Consider the following 15,003-nt stretch of genomic DNA (forward strand, 5'->3'; position numbering starts at 1 on the left):
ATGGAAACATTGACATGTCAATATTGTCATTGCTCAGTCCTGACTTATCATAGCTCTCCAACCAAACACAATAACATCTCTTGTCAACCAACTAAATACTTATACAAAACATATGTACGTACATATTGCCAGATCTAATTAAACTCCACGTATTTCAATAGCGTACGTCAGCTCTAATAGGGCGTCTTATGAAGGAAGGAAAGGTTACCCAGGCAGGCCAAAGTACCCAAAGCTACCTTTCCATGGCTATCAGGGCACTACAAAATTGAAACAAATATTTGAGATTTATATCCCAGGGTAACCTAGCATGGCAACAAATATTTCTGGAATTTGGGTAGTGTATCTGAAGTACCTGAGGAATTCCTCCAAATGGTAAAATTACTAGTTTCTGGTGTGAAGGTGCAGATAAATATATTTAGGATAAAAACAAACAAACACCATGTCAACACCTCGGCCAGTTTAACACCTGGCAAAGATACCATACTGCCAGGATGTTTTGGTACTTTGGCAAATCTTACTGAGTTTACTTATTGGCAGTTAAAATCACTTTCAATTATTTCCAACTTAACTTCCACTAAAGTAATTAATATAAAATCATTTTCATGGCATTTTCAACACCCCTTTCAACCTGATCCCTTTGACCATGTACAACCCCTCTAGACTGAAAAATTTCATTCAATCTCTCTCCCATTTCAGCCTAGCTGGGCCAATTCCTCGGCACGTCAAGGCGGACAGTCAGTGTGTGCACCACAGAGGTTCTGCCAGCTGCCCAGGAGAGCTTCATTCAGCCCCAAGCACCCCAGGGGACTGGTAGGAAATGATATGCATGTTGTTTTTGCTGTGCCTTTTTAAAAGGTCCATTGTGCATTTAAGGTTTTCTGTGCACTTAAGGTTTCCTATAGCAGTCCTTAAGTGCACAGAAAACCTTAAATGCACGATGATGTCTTGGCCCCTCCCTGGACCCTCTTGGCTGTTTTGGCTGGTGCAGAGGCCCCACCTGATCCCTTTGACCATGTACAATCCCCTCTAGACTGAAAATTTCATTCAATCTCTCTCCCATTTCAGCCTAGCTGGGCCACTTCCTCGGAGGTCCTGCCAGCTGCCCAGGAGAGCTTCATTCAGCCCCAAGCACGCCAGGGGACTGGTAGGAAATGAAATGCATGTTGTTTTTGCTGTGCCTTTTTTAAAAAGGTCCATTGTGCATTTAAAGGTTTTCTGTGCACTTAAGGTTTCCTATAGCAGTCCTTAAGTGCACAGAAAACCTTAAATGCACAATGATGTCTTAACCCCTCCTGGACCCTCTTGGCTGTTTTGGCTGGTGCAGAGGCCCCACCTGATCCCTTTGACCATGTACAACCCCCTCTAGACTGAAAATTTCATTCAATCTCTCCCATTTCAGCCTAGCTGGGCCACTTCCTCGGCACGTCAAGGCGGACAGTCAGTGTGCACCACAGAGGTTCTGCCAGCTGCCCAGGAGAGCTTCATCCAGCCCCAAGCACCCCAGGGGACTGGTAGGAAATGAAATGCATGTTGTTTTTGCTGTGCCTTTTTGAAAAAAGGTCCATTGTGCATTTAAGGTTTTCTGTGCACTTAAGGTTTCCTATAGCAGTCCTTAAGTGCACAGAAAACCTTTCATCACAATAATGTCTTAACCCCTCCCTGGACCCTCTTGGCTGTTTTGGCTGGTGCAGAGGCCCCACCTGATCCCTTTGACCATGTACAACCCCCTCTAGACTGAAAATTTCATTCAATCTCTCTCCCATTTCAGCCTAGCTGGGCGGCTTCCTCGGCACGACAAGGCGGACAGTCAGTGTGCACCACAGAGGTTCTGCCAGCTGCCCAGGAGAGCTTCATTCAGCCCCAAGCACCCCAGGGGACTGGTAGGAAAATGAAATGCATGTTTGTTTTGCTGTGCCTTTTTAAAGGTCCATTTGTGCATTAAGGTTTTCTGTGCACTTAAGGTTTCCTATAGCAGTCCTTAAGTGCACAGAAACCTCAAATACAATGATCTTAACCCCTCCCTGGACCCTCTTGGCTGTTTTGGCTGGTGCAGAGGCCCCACCTGATCCCTTTGACCATGTACAACCCCTCTAGACTGAAATTTCATTCAATCTCTCTCCCATTTCAGCCCTAGCTGGGCCACTTCCTCGGGCGTCAAATCCAAGGGACAGTCAGTGTGCACCACAGAGGTTCTGCCAGCTGCCCAGGAGAGCTTCATTCAGCCCAAGCACCCCAGGGGACTGGTAGGAAATGAAATGCATGTTGTTTTTGCTGTGCCTTTTTAAAAGGTCCATTGTGCATTTAAGGTTTTCTGTGCACTTAAGGTTTCCTATAGCAGTCCTTAAGTGCACAGAAACCTTAAATGCACAATAATCTTGGCCCCTCCCTGGACCCTCTTGGCTGTTTTTGGCTGGTGCAGAGGCCCCACCTGATCCCTTTGACCATGTACACAGCCCCCTCTAGACTGAAAATTTCATTCAATCTCTCTCCCATTTCAGCTAGCTGGGCCACTTCCTCGGGCGTCAAGGCCCGGACAGTCAGTGTGCACCACAGAGGTTCTGCCAGCTGCCCAGGAGAGCTTCATTCAGCCCCAAGCACCCCAGGGGACTGGTAGGAAATGAAATGCATGTTGTTCTTGCTGTGCCTTTTTAAAAGGTCCATTGTGCATTTAAGGTTTTCTGTGCACTTAAGGTTTCCTATAGCAGTCCTTAAGTGCACAGAAGGCCTTAAATGCATACAATGATGTCTTAGCCCCTCCCTGGACCCACTTGGCTGTTTTGGCTGGTGCAGAGGCCCCACCTGATCCCTTTGACCATGTACAAGCCCCTCTAGACTGAAAATTTCATTCCAATCTCTCTCCCATTTCAGCCTAGCTGGGCCACTTCCTCGGCAGCGTCAAGGACGGACAGTCAGTGTGCACCACAGAGGTTCTGCCAGCTGCCCAGGAGATCTTCATTCAGCCCCAAGCACCCAGGGGACTGGTAGGAAATGAAATGCATGTTGTTTTTGCTGTGCCTTTTTAAAAGGTCCATTGTGCATTTAAGGTTTTCTGTGCACTTAAGGTTTCCTATAGCAGTCCTTAAGTGCACAGAAAACCTTAAATGCACAATGATGTCTTAACCCCTCCTGGACCCTCTTGGCTGTTTTGGCTGGTGCAGAGGCCCCACCTGATCCCTTTGACCATGTACAGCCCCCTCTAGACTGAAAATTTCATTCAATCTCTCTCCCATTTCAGCCTAGCTGGGCCGCTTCCTCGGCACGTCAAGGCGGACAGTCAGTGTGCACCACAGAGGTTCTGCCAGCTGCCCAGGAGGCTTCATTCAGCCCCAAGCACCCCAGGGGACTGGTAGGAAATGAAATGCATGTTGTTTTGCTGTGCCTTTTTTAAAAGGTCCATTGTGCATTTAAGGTTTTCTGTGCACTTAAGGTTTCCTATAGCAGTCCTTAAGTGCACAGAAAACCTTAAATACACAATAATCTTAACCCCTTCCTGGACCCTCTTGGCTGTTTTGGCTGGTGCAGAGGCCCCACCTGATCCCTTTGACCATGTACAGCCCCCTCTAGACTGAAAATTTCATTCAATCTCTCTCCCATTTCAGCCCAGCTGGGCCCTTCCTCGGCACGTCAAGGCGGACAGTCAGTGTGTACCACAGAGGTTCTGCCAGCTGCCCAGGAGAGCTTCATTCAGCCCCAAGCACCCCAGGGGACTGGTAGGAAATGAAATGCATGTTGTTTTTGCTGTGCCTTTTTAAAAGGTCCATTGTGCATTTAAGGTTTTCTGTGCACTTAAGGTTTCCTATAGCAGTCCTTAAGTGCACAGAAAACCTTTAAATACAATGTCTTAACCCTCCTGGACCCTCTTGGCTGTTTTGGCTGGTGCAGAGGCCCCACCTGATCCCTTTGACCATGTACAACCCCCCTCTAGACTGAAAATTTCATTCAATCTCTCTCCCCATTTCAGCCCAGCTGGGCGGGCTTCCTTCCTCGGCACGTCAAGGCCGGACAGTCAGTGTGCACCACAGAGGTTCTGCCAGCTGCCCAGGAGAGCTTCATTCAGCCCCAAAGCACCCCAGGGGACTGGTAGGAAATGAAATGCATGTTGTTTTTGCTGTGCCTTTTTAAAAAGGTCCATTGTGCATTTAAGGTTTTCTGTGCGCCTTAAGGTTTCCTATAGCAGTCCTTAAGTGCACAGAAAACTATATGCATACAATGTCTTAGCCCCTCCCTGGACCCTCTTGGCTGTTTTGGCTGGTGCAGAGGCCCCACCTGATCCCTTTGACCATGTACAACCCCCTCTAGACTGAAGAATTTCATTCAATCTCTCTCCCATTTCAGCCCTAGCTGGGCCGCTTCCTCGGCACGTCAAGGCGGACAGTCAGTGTGCACCACAGAGGTTCTGCCAGCTGCCCAGGAGAGCTTCATTCAGCCCCCAAGCACCCAGGGGACTGGTAGGAAATGAAATGCATGTTGTTTTGCTGTGCCTTTTTAAAAAGGTCCATTTGTGCATTAAAGGTTTTCTGTGCACTTAAGGTTTCCTATAGCAGTCCTTAAGTGCACAGAAAACTATTAAATGCACAATAATGTCTTGGCCCCTTCCTGGACCCTCTTGGCTGTTTTTGGCTGGTGCAGAGGCCCCACCTGATCCCTTTGACCATGTACAGCCCCTCTAGACTGAAAAATTTCATTCAATCTCTCTCCCATTTCAGCCCAGCTGGGCGCTTCCTCGGCTTGCGTCAAGGCGGACAGAGTCAGTGTGTACCACAGAGGTTCTGCCAGCTGCCCAGGAGAGCTTCATTCAGCCCCAAAGCACCCAGGGGACTGGTAGGAAATGAAATGCATGTTGTTTTTGCTGTGCCTTTTAAAAGGTCCATTGCGCATTTAAAGGTTTTCTGTGCACTTAAGGGTTTCCTATAGCAGTCCTTAAGTGCACAGAGAAAACCTTAAATGCACAATGATGTCTTAGCCCCTCCCTGGACCCTCTTGGCTGTTTTTGGCTGGTGCAGAGGCCCCACCTGATCCCTTTGACCATGTACAACCCCTCTAGACTGAAAATTTCATTCAATCTCTCTCCCATTTCAGCCCAGCTGGGCCACTTCCTCGGCTTGCGTCAAAGGCGGACAGTCAGTGTGCACCACAGAGGTTCTGCCAGCTGCCCAGGAGAGCTTCATCCAGCCCCAAGCACCCCAGGGGACTGGTAGGAAATGAAATGCATGTTGTTTTTGCTGTGCCTCTTTTAAAAAGGTCCATTGTGCATTTAAGGTTTTCTGTGCACTTAAGGTTTCCTATAGCAGTCCTTAAGTGCACAGAAAACCTAAATCCCCAACTGATGTCTTAGCCCCCTCCTGGACCCTCTTGGCTGTTTTTGGCTGGTGCAGAGGCCCCACCTGATCCTTTGACCATGTACAACCCCTCTAGACTGAAAATTTCATTCAATCTCCTCTCCCATTTCAGCCTAGCTGGGCCACTTCCTCGGCACGTCAAGGCGGACAGTCAGTGTGCACCACAGAGAGTTCTGCCAGCTGCCCAGGAGAGCTTCATTCAGCCCCAAGCACCCCAGGGGACTGGTAGGAAATGGAAATGCATGTTGTTTTGCTGTGCCTTTTTAAAAGGTCCATTGGGCATTTAAGGTTTTTGTGCGCCAAAGGTCACATGCAACCAAAAATCAAACATAATTAAAACACAATTATCACTTCTTCATGACATATAATATGCATTGCTGATTATGAAAAACAAATAAAACAAATTTATAAGCGTATAATCATAAATCAAAAGTGCAATATTTTTGTACTTGGGTTTACCTCCCTCGAAAGAGCGAAGCAGCCGGGATACCAGACCCAGTCAGAGCGGGTGGGTGTGTGCACTCAAGTGTAACAGCTGGTTCATTACGCAGATCACCACCTTCACGGATCATTTTGTGTGTGTATATATAGAAAGTTGGGCTTTGTAATTTTTGTGTATAACATTTTGAAATCAACAGACATCATAACATGTCATGTGTTCAAATATCACACCTGCCTGTCTGTGTAATTTACATAATGTGACAGAGACCGAACTCGGGCCATAAATCAATGCGTTTTGTTTATGGTGGAAAGCTTGATTGGTGTTAAGTTCAAATTGCATGTGGTCAGTGATCGCAGTTGTGTATTGAATATTGTCATTAGCAGACAGGCAGGCAGATGCACACAGGTGTCAATAAAACAAGACATTGAGTTTTGTCTGTGACAGCGACATATCTATATCACAGTTAGAAATTCTGTCAACGCTAAATAATGACATTGCTTTTAGAAGTATCGAACTGAGAAAGTGAATCGGTAAGAAGAATGTGTGGTGAAATAGACAAATGAAATTATATAAACAGTTTATTTACTGTCATAACATACAAAAGCTCGGGCCTGTGAGATATCAACAAAACATTAGAAAAATAGCTCACACCAAATCCTTCACCGAGTATTCACCAGACATCCCGCTTCCAAGTTGCGCGAACCTATTTCACTGCGCACATGCTATGAGCGCAGCCAGCTGTTGAAACCCGTATTCCCCAGAAAAGTCTGGGAAAATTAGTGAAACGTTTGAACTCCGATTTCGCGCGTTTTTTTTTTTTTCATCGCGTTATTTTTCAACTTTATAAGTTGATTTTGCATTTTGACGCTTTGTTTCGGTAAGTCCATATCGAAAGGTATCAGAATCTGCAAAGTTTGTGTTTTACGTTGCATGTGACCTTTAAAGGTTTCCTATAGCAGTCCTTAAGTGCACAGAAAACCTTAAATGCACAATGATGTCGCCCCCTCCCTGGACCCTCTTGGCTGTTTTTGGCTGGTGCAGAGGCCCCACCTGATCCCTTTGACCATGTACAACCCCAATAGACTGAAAATTTCATTCAATCTCTCTCCCATTTCAGCCAAGCTGGGCCACTTCCTCGGCACGTCAAGGCGGACAGTCAGTGTGCACCACAGAGGTTCTGCCAGCTGCCCAGGAGAGCTTCATTCAGCCCCAAGCACCCCAGGGGACTGGTAGGAAATGAAATGAAATGCATGTTGTTTTGCTGTGCCTCTTTTAAAAGGTCCATTGTGCATTTAAAGGTTTTCTGTGCACTTAAGGTTTCCTATAGCAGTCCTTAAGTGCACAGAAAACTCTAAATGCACAATGATGTCTTGGCCCCCTCCCTGGACCCTCTTGGCTGTTTTGGCTGGTGCAGAGGCCCCACCTGATCCCTTTGACCATGTACAACCCCCTCTAGACTGAAAATTTCATTCAATCTCTCTCCCATTTCAGCCTAGCTGGGCCACTTCCTCGGCACGTCAAGGCGGACAGTCAGTGTGCACCACAGAGGTTCTGCCAGCTGCCCAGGAGAGCTTCATTCAGCCCCAAGCACCCCAGGGGACTGGTAGGAAATGAAATGCATGTTGTTTTGCTGTGCCTTTTTAAAAGGTCCATTTGTGCATTTAAGGTTTTCTGTGCACTTAAAGGTCACATGCAATCAAAAATCAAACATAATTAAAAACACAATTATCACTTCTTCATGACATATAATATGCATTGCTGATTATGAAAAAACAAATAAACAAATTTATAAGCGTATAATCGCAAATCAAAAGTGCAATATTTTGTACTTGGGTTTACCTCCCTCGAAACGAAGCAGCCGGGATACCGAACCCAGTCAGAGCGGGTGGGTGTGCACTCAAGTGTAACGGCTGGTTCATTAGCAGATGCCACCTTCACGGATCATTTTGTGTGTATATATAGAAAGTTGGGCTTTGTTGTAATTTTTTGTGTATAACATTTTGAAATCAACAGACATCATAACATGTCATGTGTTCAAATATCACACCTGCCTGTCTGTGTAATTACATAATGTGACAGAGACCGAACTCGGGCCATAAATCAATGCGTTTTGTTTATGGTGGAAAGCCTGATTGGTGTTAAGTTCAAATTGCATGTGGTCAGTGATCGCAGTTGTGTATTGAATATTGTCATTAGCAGACAGGCAGGCAGACACACAGGTGTCAATAAAACAAGACATTGAGTTTTGTCTGTGACAGCGACATATCTATATCACAGTTAGAAATTCTGTCAACGCTAAATAATGACATTGCTTTTAAGTATCGAACTGAGAAAGTGACTCGGTAAGAAGAACGTGTGGTGAAATAGACAAATGAAATTATATAAACAGTTTATTTACTGTCATAACATACAAAAAGCTCGGGCCTGTGAGATATCAACAAAACATTAGAAAAATAGCTCACACCAAAGCCTTCACCGAGTATTCACCAGACAGCCCGCTTCCAAGTTGCGCGAACCTATTTCACTGCGCACATGCTATGAGCGCAGCCCAGCTGTTGAAACCCGTATTCCCCAGAAAAGTCTGGGGAAAATTAGTGAAACGTTTGAACTCCGATTTCGCGCGTTTTTTTTCATCGCGTTATTTTTCAACTTTATAAGTTGAATTTGCATTTTTGACGCTTTGTTTCGGTAAGTCCATACCGAAAGGTATCAGAATCTGCAAAGTTGTGTTTTACGTTGCATGTGACCTTTAAGGTTTCCTATAGCAGTCCTTAAGTGCACGAAAAGCCTTAAATGCAGAATGATGTCTTGGCCCCTCCCTGGACCCTCTTGGCTGTTTTGAGGCTGGTGCAGAGGCCCCACCTGATCCCTTTGACCATGTACAACCCCCAATAGACTGAAAGAAATTTCATTCAATCTCTCTCCCATTTCAGCCCAGCTGGGCACTTCCCTCGGCACGTCAAGGCGGACAGTCAGTGTGCACCACAGAGGTTCTGCCAGCTGCCCAGGGAGAGCTTCATTCAGCCCCAAGCACCCCAGGGGACTGGTAGGAAATGAAATGCATGTTGTTTTTGCTGTGCCTCTTTTAAAAGGTCCATTTATTGCATTTAAAAGGTTTTCTGTGCATAAGGTTTCCTATAGCAGTCCTTAAGTGCACAGAAAACTATAAATGCACAATGTCTTAGGCCCCTCCCTGGACCCTCTTGGCTGTTTTGGCTGGTGCAGAGGCCCCACCTGATCCCTTTGACCATGGCAGCCCCTCTAGACTGAAAATTTCATTCCAATCTCTCTCCCATTTCAGCCTAGCTGGGCCACTTCCTCGGCACGTCAAGGCGGACAGTCAGTGTGCACCACAGAGGTTCTGCCAGCTGCCCAGGGAGAGCTTCATTCAGCCCAAGCACCCCAGGGACTGGTAGGAAATGAAATGCATGTTGTTTTGCTGTGCCTTTTTATTTTATAGCATCGTAGAGAGCCTTCAGTGCTGACTGAATCAAATGACAGCACTGATTGGATGATTTTATGTTGTTAAAATGTGCATTCATCCTGTAATTAAAGCTAACCATATTTTTTTTTTTCAATGTGTAGTTGCTTCTTTTTAACCTGATTGCTTGTGCAGAATGTGTGCAGAGATATTTTCTAGTAGGTTACATTTTGGTGCGAAACTGGGGTCGGCGCTTTTCACCCTCCTGTATTACTCCTCTAAGTTTTACCATGACCCGGAAGGAAAATAGGAGAATGTAATTGCCTTGTTTAAATGCACTGATTTGTCTGTGCTAATTTATTCAGGGTGACTTGTGACAGCTTAAATGAAAGATCAGACATTTTTCTTTATTGCCATTTGTTTTGTCCTCAATCTGCACATGCTATTGACTCCAGCCTTTCATGATTTGACCCCAAGTTCAAGGCTGTTTGAGTGTATTTCAGCTCGAAAATTCTGGTGACCGTTGTTGACAGTGGATACAGCAAATTTGAAATGCTCGATCCAGACCAATATTTTGCTGGGTAAGTGAGAAGTAATAGGTTGGTCCAGCATGCCACAAGACAGTCTAAGACAGATCTTAATTATGGTGCTTTGGCCATGGCATGTCACTGTAGATAGTAAAAGTGGTCTGAGGCTATATGTACTACATGTATTGGCTGTTAACAGCCTGGTTGTTTTAATGTTGCTTTGGAAGTATATGCTTTCTATTTATGTTTCACCATGGATACAAGTTGGCATTGTTATAGAGACTAATTTAAGGGGAGTGAAGCTAGGGCTGCTTGAGTTGAATGGATTGTTTTGGTGGCCTTGATTTGAATGTAGCCTCGATTTGTGGTCTAACAGTGACAGAGCCCACATGGTAATGGTTACCTGGCTTCTAAATTTATTTGAAACCGATGAATTGACAACAAATTTGGATAAAGTCACCACTGACACAATTTGGGTGTCTAAGTGAAAAGTCATATGATATGAGTATTGTGAGTATGAAATGCGTTCTCTGCTGATGGCACATTATGTCACAAAACCCTCTTATTTTAGAAAAACAGTGTTGCATATGATCCATTCTTTCTGTTACTCCTTTTTGCATATGAATAAACTTTTTCTCTCATGACTTTCAAACAGTTATTTAGTTTAGTCTCATGGCTGTTATGGTCTTTATGATTGAACATTTAATATGATCTTGACTCTATATTCAGCTTGGAAAATGACTGATGGTGACTGGGGAGGTGTATCTTTGCACATACAGCAGAATCACCCAATGTTGTGTTTCAACAAGTCAGTCTGATGTTGGCAGTGTGTACCCTCCTTTCACCTTGATATCCTCTACCACCTTGAACAAGTTGTGGTACTTGAACATGTAGGTACATACAGTACATTTAAGTGCCCCAGTCCAGTGAGAGGCTGTATCTCAAATTCCATAACTCTCTCAACCTCATCCATTAGATATTTCTGATGAATAATAATCAAATTTCGTTTCATGCTGTGGTCTCAAAGAGCTTTCATCTGTTTCAATTTCAATTTCTTGGCTTTAACAGGCGGTAGGGTTCTTTGGTCAGTGTTTCACATTGCTAGGCATATTCCAACCCCCTTACTTTATACTTTCTGGCAAAATTCATTATTCAGCCTTACATATGTCAGGACTTTAAAGCAGTTTAATGTGACCCTGGCCAATTTCTGGACTGAATTCTGTGCTTTTCAAACTTTGAACAATGTTTCTGATTCCACTTAGATCACCAGCCTACATCAAAGATGCTTACTCAAATAACTTTGGGGATAAATTAAAGATCAGACACTGGTGTTAGCCCTCTCAAAAATGGTTTATCAGACCTGGACAGTTGTTTGTTTTACAATATAAACAATGCAGGGTGTGTGTGTTGAAACAGTTTTAAACTATATCGATCACATCAGGTCATGAGTATCAAAACCATATTTTATTAATGTAGCAGACTCTGCTATGATTTTGATGATGTGAGCAGAGGAAGGCAAACAACTGACCATTAATGAACAGGAAGTTGCATAGTTACTAGTTTTGAGGTTTAAAGATTTTCTGACATTCGAAATATGATGTTGCGTGATATTATCCCATGACACTCTTTTTTTGTGACAAATGAATAAACTCCCATGGTATCTGTATGATTATAAAACATTCTTTATTAATGCAGAAATCCATTTACAAAACATTAATGAAATAGACATAAATTATCTCTTACAGGTGTAACAAATCTTTCTGTATCTTGTGCCTTATAGACATGTTGGACAGGGAAAAGTATTGAAGCTTCATCCAATTCTTTTAAAAAATTTAAGTGACATATTTTTTAAGTGACATGTTTGGTACACATATACAGGGCATGGGGTAGCTCACTGGTTAAAGTGTTCGCATCCCAGGTTTGATTCCCCACATGGATGAAGCCCATTTCTGGTGTCCCCTGCCGATATTGTTGGAATATTGCTAAATGCGGCATAAAACTAAATTCACTCTCTCACTCACATGTACACATACAGTACATAAATTACAGATTTGCCTAGTGCAGATGTCTCCATTTTTTTCAACATTAAGACCTTTCTGTACGTTTAAGGGCAGCTGCAGAAGGGTGATAAGTACCCATAGAAACATCACATAGGAAGACAAGGCATTATTGACTTAAGTAGTGATATTTCATGCAACATGTAAGTATCCATTTCATATTTATAATAACCTGAAGATTACAGCACAAAAAATGAAAAGGAAACACCAGCTGTTTATCACCTATATAATTTTCTTTTTGCAAAACTGCTTTGGAGACTACCACATGTGAAATATTATTTAGTTGCCATGTCATTTTACTCTGTTCAATGTTAGAGCATGTAAAACACATTTTGGACCAAAGGCCATTTTGGATGTATTTGACTAGGTGTGGTGAAAGTCTGACAATATAATTATGTTCACAGCTGAGTTGGCTAGATCACTGACTTTGTATGTTGGCGATTTGGTGGAGAGAGTCGGTTCAAACCCTGGATGGGACTGAACCCCAAACATGTCTAGAATGTGTATTTTACTGAGAAAGTGTAATCTTGCATATAACATCGTTTAATGTGTACAACTTTATAAATGTGATATGTTTTGACAGTTATTATGTATATTGAAGAAAGGATTTAATGGATTTGAAGGACTTGGATAATATACGTTACTTTTCCATTTTAAAAGGCTTTATAATTATTATGATTACCATTAATACATCACTGAGATGTACTACCACTTCAACAAGTAATCCATCCTAACAGTACGTACAGAACCTAGCCTTTGTTTGTTAGTTTGAAGATAATTGTTAGTCATGTTAGTGTCTCATAATGTGAGATAAAATAGAAACAAACAACTGAACCTAATGATGGATTTTGATGCATTTCAGGCACAACCTTCAAGAAATAGAAGCATTGGTGTTATTTCAAATGACATCACGACTGCCTTAGATTAAAACTTGAAGGAGGTGACATTCCCCAGAAAAGTAAGATTGTCAAGTTTTATCATTCTTTGGGGATAAATTAAAGATCAGACACTGGTGTTAGCCCCCTCTCAAAAATGGTTTATCAGACCTGGACAGTTGTTTGTTTACAATATAAACAATGCAGGAGTGTGTGTTGAAACAGTTTTAAACTATATCGATCACATCAGGTCATGATTATCAAAACCATATTTTATTAATGTAGCAGACTCTGCTATGATTTGATGATGTGAGCAGAGGAAGGCAAACAACTGACCATTAATGAACAGGAAGTTGCATAGTTACTAGTTTTGAGGTTTAAAGATTTTCTGACATTCGAAATATGATGTTGCGTGATATTATCCCATGACACTCTTTTTGTGACAAATGAATAAACTCCCATGGTATCTGTATGATTATAAAACATTCTTTATTAATGCAGAAATCCATTTACAAAACATTAATGAAATAGACATAAATTATCTCTTACAGGTGTAACAAATCTTTCTGTATCTTGTGCCTTATAGACATGTTGGACAGGGAAAAGTATTGAAGCTTCATCCAATTCTTTTAAAAAAAATTTAAGTGACATATTTTTTAGAAAGTGACATGTTTGGTACACATATACAGGGCATGGGGTAGCTCACTGGTTAAAGTGTTCGCATCCCAGGTTTGATTCCCCACATGGATGAAGCCCATTTCTGGTGTCCCCTGCCGTGATATTGTTGGAATATTGCTAAATGCGGCATAAAACTAAATTCACTCTCTCACTCCACATGTACACATACAGTACATAAATTACAGATTTGCCTAGTGCAGATGTCTCCATTTTTTTCAACATTAAGACCTTTCTGTACGTTTTAAGGGCAGCTGCAGAGGGTGATAAGTACCCATAGAAACATCACATAGGAAGACAAGGCATTATTGACTTAAGTAGTGATATTTCATGCAACATGTAAGTATCCATTTCATATTTATAATAACCTGAAGATTACAGCACAAAAATGAAAAGGAAACACCAACTGTGTTTATCACCTATATAATTTTCTTTTTGCAAACTGCTTTGGAGACTACCACATGTGAAATATTATTTAGTTGCCATGTCATTTTACTCTGTTCAATGTTAGAGCATGTAAAACACATTTTGGACCAAAGGCCATTTGGATGTATTTGACTAGGTGTGGGGAAAGTCTGACAATATAATTATGTTCACAGCTGAGTTGGCTAGATCACTGACTTTGTATGTTGGCGATTTGGTGGAGAGAGTCGGTTCAAACCCTGGATGGGACTGAACCCCAAACATGTCTAGAATGTGTATTTTACTGAGAAAGTGTAATCTTGCATATAACATCGTTTAATGTGTACAACTTTTATAAATGTGATATGTTTTGACAGTTATTATGTATATTGAAGAAAGGATTTAATGGATTTGAAGGACTTGGATAATATACGTTACTTTTCCATTTTAAAAGGCTTTATAATTATTATGATTACCATTAATACATCACTGAGATGTACTACCACTTCAACAAGTAATCCATCCTAACAGTACGTACAGAACCTAGCCTTTGTTTGTTAGTTTGAAGATAATTGTTAGTCATGTTAGTGTCTCATAATGTGAGGATAAAATAGAAACAAACAACTGAACCTAATGATGGATTTTGATGCATTTCAGGCACAACCTTCAAGAAATAGAAGCATTGGTGTTATTTCAAATGACATCACGACTGCCTTAGATTAAAACTTGAAGGAGGTGACATTCCCCAGAGAAGTAAGATTGTCAAGTTTTATCATTTGTGTAAGAAAATGAACAAGTTTGATTACCTTGAGAAGTAAATCCAAAACCCTGTCCATGGAAAATACAGACTGGAAATTATTGATGGGGACAGGGAAAATAGTGATTCCCTCAGTCTGGACTTCCACAATGTCATATCCACAAATTTACACAGCGTTTGTTGGGTTCAGGATCAAAATTTGCAATTGTTATCCAAAATTTCCTAATGAAACAGAATTTGAAACCTGATATAGAAAACACCAGTGGGGCAACATACCATTGACTTTGTGGATCAACTACATAGAATCTACCTTGAGTATGGATGGGGAAATCCAAAGAATACCACAATGTGACCAAGGCTCTGAGTTTAAGTGAGCAGTCAACCAATTAGTAGTGGTGGTCTGATTAATTGAAATAATCGAAGATTGGTCGCAGTGACTAAATGACCAAGCAATCGAAAATGTTTTCTCATAATCGAACACACAAGCAGTTTTGGAACACTTGTTTGC

At 42.3% G+C, this 15,003-nt stretch overlaps 1 long non-coding RNA gene across 1 annotated transcript; it reads left to right on the forward strand.

The window, feature by feature from the left end:
- Positions 1-1,473: 1,473 nt before the first annotated feature.
- LOC124272114 lies at positions 1,474-10,495 on the forward strand. Its single transcript, XR_006897246.1, has 3 exons — positions 1,474-1,511; positions 9,706-9,783; positions 10,459-10,495. It is a non-coding gene; the product is annotated as an uncharacterized LOC124272114 (long non-coding RNA).
- The last annotated feature ends 4,508 nt before the right edge of the window (positions 10,496-15,003 follow it).

The sequence above is a fragment of the Haliotis rubra genome, unplaced genomic scaffold (genome assembly GCF_003918875.1).
Source record: "Haliotis rubra isolate DU_JTF1 unplaced genomic scaffold, ASM391887v1 Scf1665, whole genome shotgun sequence".
Lineage (NCBI taxonomy): Eukaryota > Metazoa > Mollusca > Gastropoda > Lepetellida > Haliotidae > Haliotis > Haliotis rubra.